Source organism: Hyperolius riggenbachi, chromosome 6 (genome assembly GCF_040937935.1).
Source record: "Hyperolius riggenbachi isolate aHypRig1 chromosome 6, aHypRig1.pri, whole genome shotgun sequence".
Classification (NCBI taxonomy): domain Eukaryota; kingdom Metazoa; phylum Chordata; class Amphibia; order Anura; family Hyperoliidae; genus Hyperolius; species Hyperolius riggenbachi.
This window is the reverse complement of record NC_090651.1, coordinates 207,283,891-207,301,775: the sequence shown is the minus strand read 5'-3', so window position 1 is coordinate 207,301,775 and position 17,885 is coordinate 207,283,891. Positions and strand designations below refer to the sequence as shown.

The following is a 17,885-nucleotide window of genomic DNA, read 5'->3' as shown; positions in this document are numbered from 1 at the left end:
AAATAACATCAGGATTGGCTTAAAAATAGCCACAGTTAAAATGGGAAATGCTAAGAAGGATTTTATCTTTTTTTTTTTACTGAAAAAAAATCACTAAAATCAAAACGTGGACAGTGCAGTACATATGTTATATAGGTAGAGCGAGTATTTACCTACTTATATATGTGTTTTTTTCTGAGATAGTATGGCTAACAGCTCCTCTTTAAAGAGAATCTGTACTGTGAAAATTTTACATAAATAAATGTGCCAGCCTGTTTGTTGTCTTCTCCTAGCCCCCTCTGTGACATTTTCGCTGCTCCCCGCTGCTTTCTTGGTGATAAAATCACTGTTTTATTCATTGTTTTTGTAAACAATGAAGATGGCCGCCAAACAGGAAATACATAATCAGAGCAGGTGCTTGTTTGCAAAGGCTCCTCTCAAATGTGATTTGATTGCTGGAATGTTACACCACTTGTTGCCTTAGCTGCTTGTCTGAGCTCTGAACTGATCTTTCTGCACTCCCAGCTGTTCACAAGGTCACAGCTCCTGAGCCTGCAGACTCCGGCTGTGAGCAGAAACCTTGTCTGACTCATACACACAGCACACACAGAGAGCCTGCAGGGGGCATGGAGGAGGTATGTATATCTTCTCCCTATCACAGCAGAGCAGTGCATTCCTCTCTGCCTTGACAAGGCTTGACAAAGGAAAGAAGATTAGATTTATTACAGAGACAGTGCAACTAGAAAAGGCTGCAGCAAGCCAGACCACATTAGAACAGGTGTAGGAACTTATAGGATAGAAGAAATAAGGCTGAAAATGTTGTTACAGAGACTCTTTAAGCATTGTTTCCCTCTTATGAACCAGAGCAGTTTTTAAACTATAGCTATGTCCCTATTTAATCAGCAATAACTTTATCCCTAATTATGACACCTAAATTATATATATATATTTCATTGTATGGCATTTTATTCCATCAAACACTTTTGTTTTTCTATGCATTTTACTGGGAAAAAGAGGAAACATTGAAATCATAAACACATTATTTCTCAGTTTTACCAATTCCAGTTTAAAAATAAAAAGCACTACTGTAGATAGAAAATACAAATTTTGTTTTACTATTTATACCATTTATCACAATTTATGGTGAGGATTTTTTATTTTGAAATGCTACAGTGTGTATTTTTCACTATGAACTGAGAAAATAAAAGTATTTTTAATGGTAAAAATCAATCTTATTTGGTCAAGGAACATATATTTCCTTTCAACATCCACCTTCAGCCCTTAGTATGTCATTTGTTCCTACTAAGATTGTAGTGTGCCACATTGTGTGCATGGCACCCGCAAGAAATTAACAAAATACATATGTCATTAATTAAATAAAACTTAGAAAATGTCAAACACTGTTTCGTGGCCATAACTGAATAAAAGGAAGAAATTCCTGTATTTTCCCATGATCCAGCGGGATGCCGCCTATGTAAGCAGGACAGACGCAACAATAGGAGTAGAGACAAATGGATGTCTGATTCACAAGTAAAATTGTTTCTATGTATTCAAAGAATAAAAAAATCTACAAAAATAAAAAATAAAAAAAATGGAAAACTTTAATGCACAGTGCCTGATATTTCAGGTATCTTCTACAGTAGAGGCAACTAATAATGTTTACTCTGCTGCCTGTAGTGTTGAGTCGTAATTTTGCATTTCCTTAATTACGGATGCGAATTTTGCCTCTACGACACAAATTCCTAATTTCGTAATTGCCATACAAACCGTAAATCGGAATTCCGTAAGCAAAATTTCGGTTTCGTAATTTCGCGTTTCAGCGCAAATTCATGTTCAACGCAAAATTTCATAATTTCATGTTCTTTATAGAAACAAAGTTATTTTAAGTATGAAAACGGACGTAATTTTGTTTCTAATAGTAACTATGCACATTGACTAAACTCAGGAAAGTCATTCATTGATTGCAATTACTGATAATGCAAAGGTCCCTGCACAAACTGTCACTTTAAATGTATCAGGAGGCTCGATCTGCAGCCACTTCTAAGACAGGTGCTCTTTACAATGGTGCACTTAGCAGTCCTGTTGCGACACTTGGTTTTAGAACTTGCAATATCTGATAATGCAAAGGTTCCAGCACGTGCTGTCACTTTCAATGCATCAGGAGGCTCTACCTGCAGCCACTTCTAAGGCCACATACACACATCAGACCATAGTCTTTGGAAAATGAAAGATCACAGACCAATCCTACCCCCTTCCATGTAGTATGAGAGCCATACCTACACAGTCTATTCTATTGAGCTGAACTCCCCATCAGAAAAAAAATCTTTGCAAAATGCTGCACACAAAGATGCTGTACAGACACAAAAGATCAGTATCTGCAAAAGATCAGTTCCTGCCAAGAATCCATTCCTGCAAATTGCAATGATAGTCTATGAGATCTGCAGATCATCATACACACATGATTTAACTGACATTCATCTGCAGATCAGATCCACCAGGATGGATTTTCAGATCTGCGGATGATTGCTTGATCTGCAGATGAATATCAGTTAAATCATGTGTGTATGATGATCTGCAGATCTCATAGACTATCATTGCAATTTGCAGGAACGGATTTTTGGCAGGACCAGATCTTTTGCAGATACTGATCTTTTGTGTCTGTACAGCATCTGTGTGTGCAGCATCTTGCACAGATTTTTTTCTGATGTGGAGTTCAGCTCCATAGAAAAGACTGTGAAGGTATGGCTCTCATACTACATGAAGGGTGGTAAGATTGGTCTGTGATCTTTCATTTTCCAAAGACCATAGTCTGATGTGTGTATGAGCCTTTAGAAGGGTGCTCTTTGTCAAGGTGCACTTAGTGGTCATGCGTGCTGAGACACTTGGTTTTGGGCCTTGCAATATCTGATAATGCAAAAGGTTCCTGCTGTCGCTTTAAATGTATCAGCCACTTCTCAGACAGGTGCTCTTTGTCAAGGTGCACTTAGCGGTCATGCATACTGAGACACTTGGTTTTGGGACTTGCAACATCTTATTATTCCTGCACGTGCTGTCACTTTAAATGTATTAGGAGGCTCTGGACTGGAACACGATTTCAAGAACGGACGAATTTCCGTGTTAAACACGAAATTCTGATTTGTTTGTGTTACATAAACTAAACATTAATTTCGACATATTCGAAACTAAAAATTATGATGACATACAATTTTAATTTAGTTTTAATTTTAAATAAAAATTTAAAATAAAAATGTAATATATACATTTGGAATGACACGTTCTACATGCTTCTCTGAGGACTAGCACTCTTTTACGTCGAGCTGGAAGGATGGCGTGGCTGTGTATAGTGAAGTCATTGGCAACGTGGCATGTTCATTTGAAATATTTGAAATTTTAGGTCACAAAAACTCACAAAATGTAATAGATACATTTGAAATGCTACGCATTTCTGGTCTTCGCAAAAGTGGTTGCAAATAACTTTTTTTAGGCTGGTAACTGCAACTGCCATACAAAAAACCTTCATTTGAAAAATCTAGACACTGTATGGGATTTTTGGCATTTAAGCATGACAAAATTTTCTGTGTAAAATAAATAATTTTTGCTGAATATTTCACCCTTGATCCACTTCTGCCATGCCACTGGCAGAGTTTCGGTTCACTTTGTATACCTTTCTTAAAGGGACCCTGAGCAGAGCGTGTGGGTATGCATTTAGGCATACCCACAAATACTTGATAATAATATGTCCCTTACTGGCCCGTTTTCTAAATGTTTCTCCCCCTGGTCCAGCCGGTGTAAATAGCATTGGGGCGGTGACACTTAGCAGTCGCACTGTGGCCCCGAAAACGGAAGTTGGATCCTATCATGCACTGAGCATAATGACGTGCTCACTCGTGCATGAGAGGTGAATGACGGGAGAAAAGGAGGAAGCCGATGCATGCGCAGACCGCATGATCCCACATCTATTTCTGGGATCACAGCGCGACTTTGCCATGAGTCACCAGCCCAATGCAATTTATACTGTCCGGACCAGGGAGAGAAATATTTAGAAAATTGGACGGTGATTTATAGAATATTACCAAGTATTCATGGGTATGCTTACATGCATACCCACACGCTCTGTTCAGAGATGCCATGAAGGTTTCAGAAGTTTGGCTGCCATTAAAGTCAATGAGGTTCACCTCGCTTCGCGAACAAAAAATCACAATGTTCGGCCAACACTATTGTTTGCAAACAAAACAGTAGAAACTAGAATTATCCTGTAAATCATTGTACAATATGTGTGTGTGTGTGGGTGTAAATGTATATAATTTCTAAAGCACGTGTGTATTTTTTTTAGGGGTTAAGCGTAATGTAAATACAGACAGATCTGGGTCATATCTCCCAACTGTTCCTGTAACTGCAGCATTATAAATTGCACTATCTCTTCCATGGTATTAAGGCCTCATGCACCAGTTAAGGCTTTGTTGAGCATCTCACTTTTTATACTACTGTGGTTTTCCTGTAAATCCCAGGACCAATTAAACCCGACCCAACAGATCATTGTGGCGGTGGAAAAGTAAGTGGAGGAAACTATTGTGGGCTCCCTGATGCTTGACTATACATTAGAATTGCAGAATTATCACTAATCAGCTTCCCCATGCCCATCAAACAGCAGAATGTCCCAGCACGCACCTCTTCTGATTGCGCTTGAGAACATAGGTGCAATTTTATAAAGAGTTAATCCCACCTGAAGAATAGAAGGAAACTCATAATAACACCATTGTACACAGAGCAAAGCTGTCAAAAGGATCGAGAACAAATGTATTTTGAGTAGGGGCAGGAGTTAAAAAAACAACAGAATTACTGTGCACAAGTAATGTCATTTCGGTATATAGGACATGGCAGATACAGGCTGTTGTAGAGAGAAGTTTGGTTTGGATTTACTTTTATGTTTGATCAAATATGATTGTTTACAGAATATGATACTTTTTAACGTGCACTAAAAAAATAGTTATAGCATTAAATTTAAAGAAAACCTGAACTGAAAATTAAAAGTCAAAATAAGCATACACAAGTCATACTTACTTTCCATGTAGTCTACTCCTCAGTGTCTTTCTCCTCTCCCGCATCCTGTTTGTTCACTGTGATCAAGGGAATTTTCCGTCCTCCATTTTGAAAATGGCCATTACCCATAACAGCTTTCTGGTCAGCACACAGTTAAACTGTAACATCGCCCACTTGAGCCATAGGGAAACATGGACATTACCTGGTACATCAGTTTTCCTCTCAGCTATAACTGACAGCAACTGATATTTTACTGACAGCAACTGATATATCTCAGATCTGACAAAATATTGTCAGAACTGGAAGGGATCATTGTCAGAAGAAAATGGTGAGCTTCTGAGAGGAACTGATGGCAAGGTAACTATTTAATGTTCATTTGAAGTTACCTCATGTGTTTATTTTAAATATTTTTACTCAGTACAGGTTCTCTTTAAGGAGTTTCTTCCTTTGTCAGATTTCCTGACTTGGCAACGGATTTTAACAGTTAATATACACTTGGGTATATCCCCTTTCAAAAGGAAGGGCAACAAGGTGTTACTAGCCATTGATTTCAGAGGCAGAGGGGAGGAGGGAGCAGGGGGGATTAGGTTTTTTTTTCACAGGCTGAGTGCTCAAGATACAGATAAGCCTGCCTCTGTGTAATGTTTACAAACAACATGGCTGCTGTCATTATATCACAGGAAGAAATAATCATATTCTATTAAAGCTGTTTGCAGCTAGATTTGCTGTGTAAACTATCTAAACTTTAGATAAGATATATAGACAAGTTACTTGTTATAGTTAGTTTTTTATCACGGATCCGCTTTAAGCTCTCTACACATACAAATAGGGATGCTCGCTGCATTCCACGGAATTCTTAATTCCGTGATTCCAGACGGAATTAGGTCAATTCCGATTCCTTCAGTCGGAACGGAATTGCTAAACCTTTAAAATGGAATTCTGCGGAAAATGTTTTATTTCCGCGGAATTTCACGGAATAAAAAAAAAATCTCCTCCTCCTCCCATTTCATCTCTCATCTTCCTGGGAATTGTAGTGTTTCAAAAGCCAGCTTACTTACCATGGCTGGGAATTGAACCCAGTGTGCAGTAGGTATCTGACTTAACCCCTATACCACCAACCACACTACATGCTGAAGCCAGCCTAGTATGTACCATTATGATCAATCCAAGAGAAAAAGTAGCATGCTTAAGGATTTGTAGACTTTCAAAAAACAGCTTACATACCGTGGCTGGGATTTGAACCCAGGCTGGGCTGGGATTTGAACTCTCAGTGTGCAGTAGGTATCTGACTTAACCCCTGTACCACCAACCACACTACATGCTGAAAGGAGGGGGAGGAGGAGGAGGAGGAGGTAGGGAGATTTTTTTTAAATTTTCCGACGAAATCCGGAATTCCGCGGAATTTCGTACAAATCCGGCGGAATTTTCATAGCGACGGAATTTAACACTGACAGAATCTGTGATTTCCGGCGGAACGGAATTTGCTGGTTCTGATCATCCCTACATACAAATTAATATGAAGCACCAAAACCTACAAAGGACACCTACAGTGTCAGAAATGTGTGTGCAGGGGTGGGGATCTGTTTGTTAATGATTACTGCCATTTAAAGCACATATAGAGGTGATCATTACAAGCATAGCAACAATGAAAAACTATTACAAAGGCTAGAGGGAGGCTCTGGGTGGGCCAATCTGGTCCAGGGACCCTAGTGCAGTAAAACCCTCTGAATCCCCTATTGCTACGTCACTCTGTCAAAGGTTAGGTTTTTTTTCCCCATGCCAGAACTGAAGCCCTGGGTATATTTAATTTATAAGAGTCATCCTCTGTTATGGTGGGTTGCAGCTTCTTGATAATTTTGTGTATGCTTTTTTAGGCCTTATTCCCACTGCATGTGAGCCCATGTTATTCTTAGAAACATCTGATATTTCTTACTGTAAGAACACAAAAAAAGGCAATTACTTTTTTTTGTATTTTGTAATTTGCGGTGGGAACATGGACTACAGTGTTCCTACATAGTGGTGCTCATCAAGATTCCGGATATCAAACTTTTTTCCGCTATCCGATTCGGATTCGGATTATGGATTCTTAAAAAAATCAGGATAGCTATCTGCAGATATTTGGGCGCATAACGCGGATATCCGTGGATATTGCGGATATCCGGATTCGAAATACTGTAACTAAGGAGATGATGTCCTGGAGCCAGTCAGAGGGCTCCCAGCAGAAGCCCTAGTAACCAATCACCTGGCCAGCCCCACCTGACCTCATTGCGCCAATCAGAGGGCTCCCAGCCTAAACCCTGGCACCCAATCACAGAAAGGAACACTGGCCAGCCCCCCTGTATAATAAGGAGGGCTGCCATGATGAGATATATCATCTTAGCTTGCTGAATGCTCACTGAGAGACATGCTCCAGTGATGGTGGCCTAGCAAGGGCTGTACACAGTGATAAACTGAAAGCTGTTCAGTGATTAACCTCTTCACTATCACTACACTATTGTTAAATCATTACTTAGCTTGATGTCATTTGTGTGACAGAGTGTGTGCTGCAGGCAGCTGCTATGTGTCTGTGTGTGTGCTGTGCACAGACCAGGCCAGCTGCTGCCTGCTGGCCAGCAATTAGCCTTAAGTATAGGTTAGGTTAGGGATTAGGGGATAGGATTACTTGTTATTGTGTAGTTAGTACTGTAGCACTGCATTAGTTGTTAGAGTAGTAGTACTATTGTGTCAGCTTTCTACAGAACTGCTGTGCTGTGAGCAGTGCCAGTTTGTGTGCACTAGTGTCTTCTCCTCTGCTGTCTGACTGTCACTCGGCATGTGTCACTTGGCACGTGGCACTTGGTATGTGTCATGTGGCATTTGCCACGTGTCACTTGGCACGTGTCACTTGGCACTTGTAATGTGTCACTTGGCACTTGCCATGCATCACTTGCCACGTGTCACGTGGCACTTGGCAGGTGCCTTGTGACACGTGGCAAGTGCCACGTGCTAAGTGCCAAATGCCACGTGCCATGTCCAGCATGCTCCTGGCACACATTACACCTGCTGCTGCTGTATTGCCCTGCTCCTGCTGCCTGTGCAGCTCCCACCGCCAGGCCAGGGTGCCACAGGCCGCTGATACCACCTATATTTAACCCAAAACACAATTGCTGCGTAATTTTTTGGAGGTGTCTTGGCTGAAAACTGTCATGTCCCAGTTGTGCGGTTGAACTTTGGACACAATGTGGGCTGCACGACCGCTGTCTGGAACCTAGGCCTAATGTTAATTGAAAGCCATTTGGGGGGGGGGGGGGGGGAGTTTAAATCCCCACAACATCAATTAGTGTTCCCCTTTACAAAATAATTATGCTACATGCCTCATATACCCTAACACACTTTTTTAAAGCAAAGGCTACTTCCGGTTTTACTATCCGGATTATCCGAATTTGCCTGGATATCCCGGATACTAGGGTCGGATATCCGATTCGGATTGGAAATTTTTGAAATCAGATATCTGACCCGGATCGGATATCTGGGTATCCGGATACGGGTCAATCCAGATTTTGAAAAGGGGTATCTGAGCACCCCTGTTCCTACATGCAGCTGCAGGGTGCTGCAATGGGGAGCAAAATAGCACCATGGTATGAAAACCTATATGACCTAGATGAGAAATGTTTGAATGACACTCAGCAGAAATACATACTTACTTTTACAATATGGACAGAGGGGGAGGATAAGCTGTAACAACTTTTGGCACTATTCAACAATTTCCATCCATTAATCAAGTTAAAAATGGATAATTGCACAAACTGTATTCCTAGAGACCACTGTATACAGAAAGACACTGATAAATGCAGCTATCTGCAAAATATAGGTTTTCACCCAGCAAGCTATCATACACAATCAGGCCATCAGATACCATAGTACAGTATATGTTCTGATCCAGAATATAAAACAAATACCTTCCTGGCAGATTCCTTACAGCAAAAAGGCTACAGAACTGTCTACACTTCCTCAAATGCAACATTAAAGATTAAAAACCCACAAATCAAAATGATAACTCCATTTGACACAAAAGATCATTGTCTGGGTACAGATCTGGGCTTTCTAAAAACGTATAAAACTTTTTTTTCTTTTGCTAGCTTTACCCCTGCAATAGCCTTTGCAACCACATTCCAGTTTCTGAACTCTTATACTGATGCTACATAACCACATTGAGTGAGAAAACTGCTTGTTTAAAGAGGAACTGTCGCGAAAATCTTAAAATTTAAAACACATACAAATAAGAAGTACTTTTCTTCCAGAGTAAAATGAGCCATAAATTACTTCTCTCCTATGTTGCTGTCACTTACAGTAGGTAGTAGAAATCTGACATTACCAACGGGTTTTGGTCTAGTCCATCTCTCCATGGGGGATTCTCAGCATGGCCTGCATTCTTTACAAAGACATTCCCTGAAAAAGATTTATACAAAGATGCTGGCCAACCTCCCTGTTCTCTGCACACTTTTTTGGCAGTTGGACGGAGCAACTGCCATTCATTAAGTGTTTTACTGGTTTAACTTGAAACCAGGCTGTCAGTAAACAACATCCTGGACCCTCTACAATCTGGCTTTAAGAAACACCACAGCTGTGAAACAGCCCTCATCCAAGTCTGCAACGATCTGCTCATGGCAAGGGACAGAGGGGAATGCTCCATCCTAATCCTGTTGGATCTCTCAGCTGCTCTTGATACAGTTGACCATGAAATCCTGCTTAACAGACTGCAGGAGTACTGTGGCATCAGTGGATCAGTCCTCCAGTGGTTCAGATCATTCCTGACTGACAGAACACAGAGAGTATGCCTAGGACCTATAATGTCCAAACCTGCACCTCTACAATTCGGAGTGCCACAAGGATCAATCCTATCCCCTCTGCTGTTTGCAATCTACATGTTGCCACTCGGTACACTTATCCAACGACATGGCCTGACGTACCACTGCTACGCCGATGACACACAGCTATACCTGTCCTTCAAACCTGGTGGAACAGACCCTACCCCAAAAATAAACTCTTGCTTAGCTGAGCTTCAGGCATGGATGATTGATAACTGGTTGAAACTGAATGCTGACAAAACTGAGGTCCTGTTTGTCCAAAGCCAGTACCCGCCATCAAAACAGCTCTATCCTAAAGCAACACCAATCAGGATTGGGAATTCAGACATAAACAGCTCCAACCTTGTGCGCAGCCTTGGCGTACTAATCGATGGGGAATTGAGTTTCAGAAACCAAATTTCATCTGTAGTTAAATCTTCCTTCTTTCATCTGAAGAACATTGCAAAGATTAAACATCCGATTCCCCCAGAGGATCTTCAAACCCTAGTCCACGCCTTCATCACATCACGGCTGGACTACTGCAATGCCCTTTATGCTGGCCTCCCCAAAAAGGACCTGCGTCGCCTGCAATTAGTGCAGAATGCTGCTGCCAGATTGCTAACAAACCATCCTCGCCACTGTCACATTACACCGATCCTTCGCTCACTGCACTGGCTACCAGTAGAATGGAGAATACTCTTCAAGATTGGACTGCTGACATTCAAATCCCTGCACAATCTGGGCCCTGGATACATGAAGGACTTGCTGAAGCTGCACCACACCTCTCACAACCTCAGATCAGCAAGTTCTATAAACTTGGTCACTCCCAGAGTGCACCTCAAAAAATCTGGAGACAGAGCCTTCTGTCATGCTGCCCCTACTCTTTGGAACTCCCTACCACACCCAGTAAAGACAGCACCATCCCTGGAGCTATTCAAATCCAGACTGAAAAGCCACCTGTTTAGCCTGGCATTTCCAGATTTATAAAATTCTTCCTTTGTACCACGATGGTCGGAGCCATGCTTATGCGCTTTGAGTCCCACGGGAGAAAAGCGCTTTACAAATGTTATTTGTTGTTGTTGTTGTTGTTGTTTTAAAAATAAACAAAACCCTGAGAACCCCCCTATGGAGAGATGGTCCAAAATCTGTCAGTAATGTCAGATTTCTACTACTTACTGTAAGTGACAGCAATATAGGAGAAAAGTAATTTATGGCTCATTTTACTCTGGGAGAAATGTACTTCCTATCTGTATATGTGTTACATTTTTTTTATTTTCGCGACAGTTCCTCTTTAAAGAGGAACTCCTGTGAAAGTAATGTAATAAAAAAGTGCTTAATTTTTACAATAATTATGTATAAATGATTTAGTCAGTGTTTGCTCATTGTAAAATCTTTCCTCTTCCTGATTTACATTCTGACATTTATCACATGGTGACATTTTTACTGCTGGCTGGTGATGTCTCTGGAAGGAGATGCTGCTTTCATTTTTGGCAGTTGGAAACCGCTTTTATTTCCCGCAATGCCACAAGGCTCCCACGGTGTGATGCCAGGACCTCAGTGCGCTGACATCACACTGTGGGAGGGGTTTCACCACATAATCAGCCATACAGAGCCCCTGATGATCTGTTTGAGAAAAGGAATAGATTTCTCATGGGAAAGGGGGTATCAGCTACTGATTGGGATGAAGTTCAATTCTTGGTTACAGTTTCTCTCTTTAAAGTCAAATGCTCATTTGTGTTACAAATGCACAGCATTTGTCTTTAATATAGTCTCATATTAGGGTTATTTAAAAAAAAAACCTCATGAATTATATCTGATTACATATTTCCCACCTCTTCTATGAAATAATGTTTCTCACCTTTTCAATGCTTTTTTTTTTGCCTGCTGGGTGTTTAAAAAGGTTTTAGAAAGATAAGGAGAAAAAAGCATAAGGAGAGATAATGAATCAAACTCACTGGCGTAACAATAGGGGAAGCAGCCCCTGCCCCCGCCCTAAGTGGGCCCCGGGGGGCACTCAAATTCTTGCAAGGGGGCCCAGGGTTTTCTAGTTATGCCCCTGATCAAACACATTGAGTGAAAAAACTACCACTATGTATTTGTTCATTTGCTATAATCTATTGCTGATTCAGATGTTCTTACAAAGGCTGATAGATAATCCTATAACAATTTATGTTAGAATTAGGGATTCTCGTCGGATTCCGCGGAACTCACCGACACTGACCTCCTTTCTCCTCTGCCGGACACTGACCCCCCCCCTCTCCTCTGCACGACACTGACCTCCCCCCCCCCCCCTTCCTTTTCTGCACTTGGGGTGAATGAATATCTGGGAGGCTTTCAGATTTCACTTCAAGTCACACCCCTGGGCTTACTTGCACTTGCATGGCTATAATTACCACCACCTATTTTTCAGGAGCACATCATGTGGAGGTGCGGATTGCAACAATGGCCAAGGTGCTTTACAAAAGGTACTTCCCAATATTATGATATATTCAGGCACAACGTAATTGTGGTCTTCAATGTTATGGCTCCCACAGACAAGGCATCTGGTAATCACTTTTAGAAGCATATACAAGCGTGGACACAAAGACGAAGTGAAACTGTGCTTTTAATAAACTGTGCTATATACAAATAAGTGAAAATAAACAGTAATCTCTCCCACAAACACACAGCAGACTAGAAAACTATATACAAAATACACAATATCATAATACTCAATATAATTGAGGTACAGGATCAGGTAACAGGAGCAATGTCAGGAAGCAAGCCAAGGTCATACATGGGCAGATCAGGATAAACGATTACAGAGCAGACAGAATCAGGTAGCAGCAGCAATGTCAGAGAGCAAGCCAAGGCCATACACAGGCAGATCAGGATAAACGAGTACAGAGCAGAGAATCTGGAAGTGAACCAGCAACAGAAGTCAAGCTAACTGAAGATCTGGCAATTTTGCAAGGGGCGTGGGTGTCTTAAATAGGAAGTGGTTGACTGCTAGGAGAACACCTGCTGATCAGAGACATGCCCAGAATGTGATACTCTATCTTGTGATGAAACTGGAAACTGCAGGTAACATTGTATAGATAGCAGAGCCACCTGCTGGTGACTTGTGATAACACCAGCAGGTAAAGCAGGGTGCAATCGTTTTCCTAACATTCAAATTCTGTTGGGCTTACCAGTCTGCACTGAGGATAAAGAAAAGTTTTTAAAAGAAACAATGAAACTGTTAGTTTGTTTTTAATGTGAACTGTAGCTTAAATATTTATCATTTATTTGATAGTATCTGAGGAAAATCCCTGGGCTACAACAAAAAAAATTCATTTAAAAAAAAAGTGCAAAGAATTTGTGGGACCTGTTAACTCAGCCTCATGGTCAGAGGAACAACAACAAACTTTATTGAGACACAACATTAACATACAGCTAGAATGCAGTACTAGAATTGTACTGTAGGTGGCAGCAGCTATATAAATCTATATATCCTAACATCTCCCTTCTTTTGCAAATATAAGTAAATGCTAAACATAAGACAGTTTGTGGACTGCTGCATCTAAGGAAAAAACAAGTTAGAGGATGTAGTCTGTATATTTCAAAGGTGTTCTGATAACTCGAGTTCGAGTGCAACGAGGGGGTGCAGAATCATCATCTGCAGGTGACCCCAACTCCGATTCATTTAGCAATGTATTGTCAGGTATGTTCACAGCTGGACTGTCCCTGTCCGTCGTAGAGGGTTCCTCATTATCTGTATCACTTCTCTCCTCTGTTGCTCTGAGAAATCTCCTGTTCCTTCGGTACAAATGTCCGTCAGCTTCCACTACATATGAGCGTGGAGCAACTTGCTGTACACATGTTCCTTTCCGCCACAGTCCGTTACCTGAGGAAGGTGCTGGTTGCATGCGTACTGATTGCCCTATAGTCAAATCAGGGAGTTCCTTGGCTCCTTTATCATAGTGCAATTTTGCTTTTTTGCGTTTAAGTTCAAGTTGTTCGACTACTCCATCAATCACTTTGGGAACCAGTAGCCTTTGAGCTGTGGGAAGAAGAGTTTGTGTTCTTCTAGACATAAGCCTTTGGACTGGACTACTTTTATTCCCTTCTGTTGGTGTATTTCTCCAATCTAAGACAGCTTTCCAAAGATCCTTGCCATCTCTCTTGGCTTTCTTTATAAGTGTCTTTGCTATTTTAACAGCTGATTCGGCCTTGCCATTGGATTGGCTGTGGTACGGGGATGATGTAATGTGTTCAAATTCCCACTTTCTAACAAATTGGTCAAACTCAGAGCTGACGAATTGTGGTCCATTATCTGTAATGACCGAGTTAGGTATTCCATGCCGACTAAAATGTATCTTGCAGCATTCAATTATTGTCCTTGACGTTGTGTCAGTTAATGCATCTATCTCCCAGCAGTGGTGCTCACCGCCAGGTCGTGATCACGCTTACGCGTGGATTCACGACCATTTTGACGCATTCCGCCTCGGACACGAAAATCCGTGAATAGATTTTCAACCACGAAAATCTACTTCGGCTTCGCGTGAATGCGGACAGAAATCCGCATTCACGCTCGTGAAACCCGGGGCTGAAGTCGTGGTTTGCGGAAATGCGTCAAACTATGCGGAAGTGACACATTGCAGGCCAATCAGAGTGCCCCAGCCAGGCCCTAGCAACCAATCACAGGAGGGGAGCTATGCCCTCCCCTCCTGAATATAAAGCGGCGGCCATGATGGAAAAGCTCTGTCCTTGCTACTAGACTGTGGTGCTGAGAGGATTATCTCCAGGCCATTGTTGTTTGAGCAAGTGCATTTATTGTGTTAAAAACAAAGCGTTTTTTTTGCTAACACTGCTCTTATACTGTACACAGTTAGCTAGTCAGTGAGTGATTGCTGTAGTTAGTTGTAGTCAGTGTAGTGTAGTGGGAGTGTGGGAGTCTAGTGATTATTTAACTGTGTGTAGTGCTGTGCAGGCAGGTTCAGTGCTGCAGTGTAGTGGGAGTGGGGATTATCTGTGTGTAGAGTGCAGGCAGGCAGGTTAGTGCAGCTGCAGTGTTCACTTGTATATTCCAGTGACAGTTATACACTTGTACTATTTGCAGGCAGCCAGTCACACCGCCAGCGCCGCCACTCTCTGCCAGCGGCTGTTCATTCATTCTGTCAGTGACCTTGTGCCGTGCCCAGTGCCCACTGCTCGCTCGCTCGCTGGCATATGAGCATCTCATTACACAGTGTGACATCCTTGTGTGCCCACTGCATCCTTCAGTGACCTAGTTGTATATCCAGTGCCCACTGCATCCTTCAGTGACCTTGTACTGTGGCCACTGCATCCTTCAGTGACCTAGTTGTATATCCAGTGCCCACTGCTGTTCCCACTGCATTCTTCAGTGACCTTGTACTGTGGCCACTGCATCCTTCAGTGACCTTGTACTGTGCCCACTGCATCCTTCAGTGACCTTGTACTGTGCCCACTGCATCCTTCAGTGACCTAGTTGTATATCCAGTGCCCACTGCTGTGCCCACTGCATCCTTCAGTGACCTTGTACTGTGGCCACTGAATCCTTCAGTGACCTAGTTGTATATCCAGTGCCCACTGCTGTGCCCACTGCATCCTTCAGTGACCTTGTACTGTGGCCACTGCATCCTTCAGTGACCTTGTGCTGTGCCCACTGCATCCTTCAGTGACCTTGTACTGTGCCCACTGCATCCAGTGATTCATTACTAGCAACATGTCTGGCAGGGTTTCGCGGGGTGAGAGGAAAGGGAGTTCAATTGCCTCAGCCACTTCTGGGACTGCTCCACGTCCAGGGAGAGGACGCCCAGCTGTACGTGGTCGTGATGCAGCAGAAAAGGGGGCAGCAAAGCCTGGGCCGAGTCAGCGGACGCCATTGTCCAAATATTTTAAAGTTTCTGGTCCCCGTGTGGTGGTTGAGCAAATGGAACCTGACGTACTCATGGACATCATGACTTCCTCCCAGACCTCTACTGTGAGCACCACTCCAAGCAGTAGCAGCAGCAGCCAACATCCCACGCTTGTTGTGACATCCACCCCAGCACCCACTGGTCAGCAGCCCTCCCAGGATGACAGCGTTCTGTCCCTCAGTCCGGCATCTGGGAACCTGCTGATGCAAGAAGCACAGGACTTACTGGGGACTGATGTGGCAGAGATTGAGATCGGGCCACAATCACAAGCGTTGTTGAGTTCTGGTGATGAAGAAGAGGGGTCTGTGTCTGGGGATGTAGGGACAGAAGAGGAGGCGGGGGAGTCAGAGGAAGAGCTGGACTATGATGATGCTGCTGATGATGACGTTGTGGACCCTAACTATGTGCAGCCTGCTGAGTCCGTGGAAGAATGGTCAGAGCAGGATGACGAGTCACCTCGGCCTAGGCAAGGATATCGCCATATGTCAGGCAGGGGCAGGGGCATCGGCAGCAGTGGGCGTGGAGGAAGTAGACAGGACACTGCTTCAGCCGGCACCACCACCATGCAACCCCCGGCAACTACTACCACACATTGCTCCGCTGCACCCTCTGCTAGTGGGGGCCGCAGTAAATTAAAGTCACCAGTGTGGGATTGCTTTGAGGAATGTACTGATGACAAAAGGTATGCGGTGTGCAGGTTATGCAGCAAAAGATTGAGCCGTGGGAAAAGTCTGAGCAAGATGGGTACCTCATCCCTCCAGGGCCACCTGAGAAGCCGCCACTGCCGCGAGTATGCGGACTTTAAGAGGAAGCAGGCACTGCTGGCAGGGGTTCCTGAGAGCAGAAGGCCCACCAGCGCAGCAGCATCCTCCCTCCCTCAGGGTCGTGAATCCCCCACAGCAGCAGCAGTAGTAGCACGCAAGCGCTCTTCCACCTCGGCTGCTCAGGACACAGACATTGAGGCTGGCAGCCAGTGTTCGTCTCTCGCCTCTGTCTCCCCTGCATCCCAGCGTCGTCAGACCCTGCTGAGCGACACCTTTCAGGGTCTGACCAAGCCTCTGCCTCCAAGCCACAGGCGGATCCGCAAACTAAATGGCTTGCTGGCCCGGGCCATGGCATCACAGCTGCTTCCCTACTCCCTGGTGCAGGAGGGGAGCGCCATGCGGACGCTGCTCCAATTTGGCATCCCCGAGTGGCAAGTCCCCAGTCGCCACTATTTCAGCAGGAGCGCGATCCCAGCACTCCACAAGTTTGCGGTGGAAAACGTGGCCCGTTCCCTGGACTACTCTGTGGGCAAGCGGGTCCACGTGACCATGGACTCGTGGAGTAGCAGATTTGGGACAGGTCGCTACCTGTCCTTTACGGCCCACTGGGTGACACTGATGGAAGGGAGGGAGGACAAGAGCGCATCAGCCCAGCTAGTGGTGCCACCACGCGGGATCAGGGGGGATGCAGAAGGGTCCTGTCACGACACTCCCTCAGCACCCGGAAAGCAAGCCCACCTCGGCAGCAGCAGCGCCAAGCCTCGGCACTGCCAAGCCCTTTTAAAATTGGTGACCCTGGGGAAGGAGAGGCTTATAGCCACCAACGTCCTGGCCGCCCTCAGGAAGCAGGAGCGGAGGTGGCTGACCCCCAGAGGCCTGGAAGTGGGGTATGTGGCAGCCGATAACGGGGCCAACCTGGTGGCAGCAGTGCAGCAGGGAAACCTCCAGCACATCCCCTGCTTGGCCCACGTGCTCAATCTTGTGGTGCAGCGCTTCTTGCGCACCTACCAGGGGATGAGCGAGCTGCTGCAGGATGCCCGGGCGGTGGTACGCTTTTTCCGCCTGTCAGCCACTGCCTCTGCACTCTTGTCCACCTTACAGCAGCAGTATGGAAGGCCACAACACCGGATGATCATCGACATGCCAGTTCGCTGGAATTCGACTCTGGCCATGTTGGAGCGGCTGTGTCAGCACAGGCTGGCTCTTAGGGCCTACATGCTAGACCCAAGTGTCCCCAGCAACCAGCAAGTCCCCATGATTACTGCCACTCAGTGGACACTGATGCAGCAAGTATGCCTGGTGCTGAGTCCCTTCCTGGAGGCAACCAAGATGGTCAGTGAGGAGCGGGCCTCTGTGTGCCAGTGGGTGCCCTTGGT

General features: G+C 44.2%; 1 long non-coding RNA gene across 1 annotated transcript in view; it reads right to left on the bottom strand.

The window, feature by feature from the left end:
* The window catches only part of LOC137522638 (uncharacterized), a 140,611-nt gene extending 131,122 nt beyond the window's left edge, over positions 1-9,489 (bottom strand). The window contains exon 1 of the long non-coding RNA XR_011022370.1: positions 9,348-9,489. This is a non-coding gene — a long non-coding RNA (uncharacterized lncRNA). The remainder of the gene's footprint in view (positions 1-9,347) is intronic.
* Positions 9,490-17,885: the final 8,396 nt, after the last annotated feature.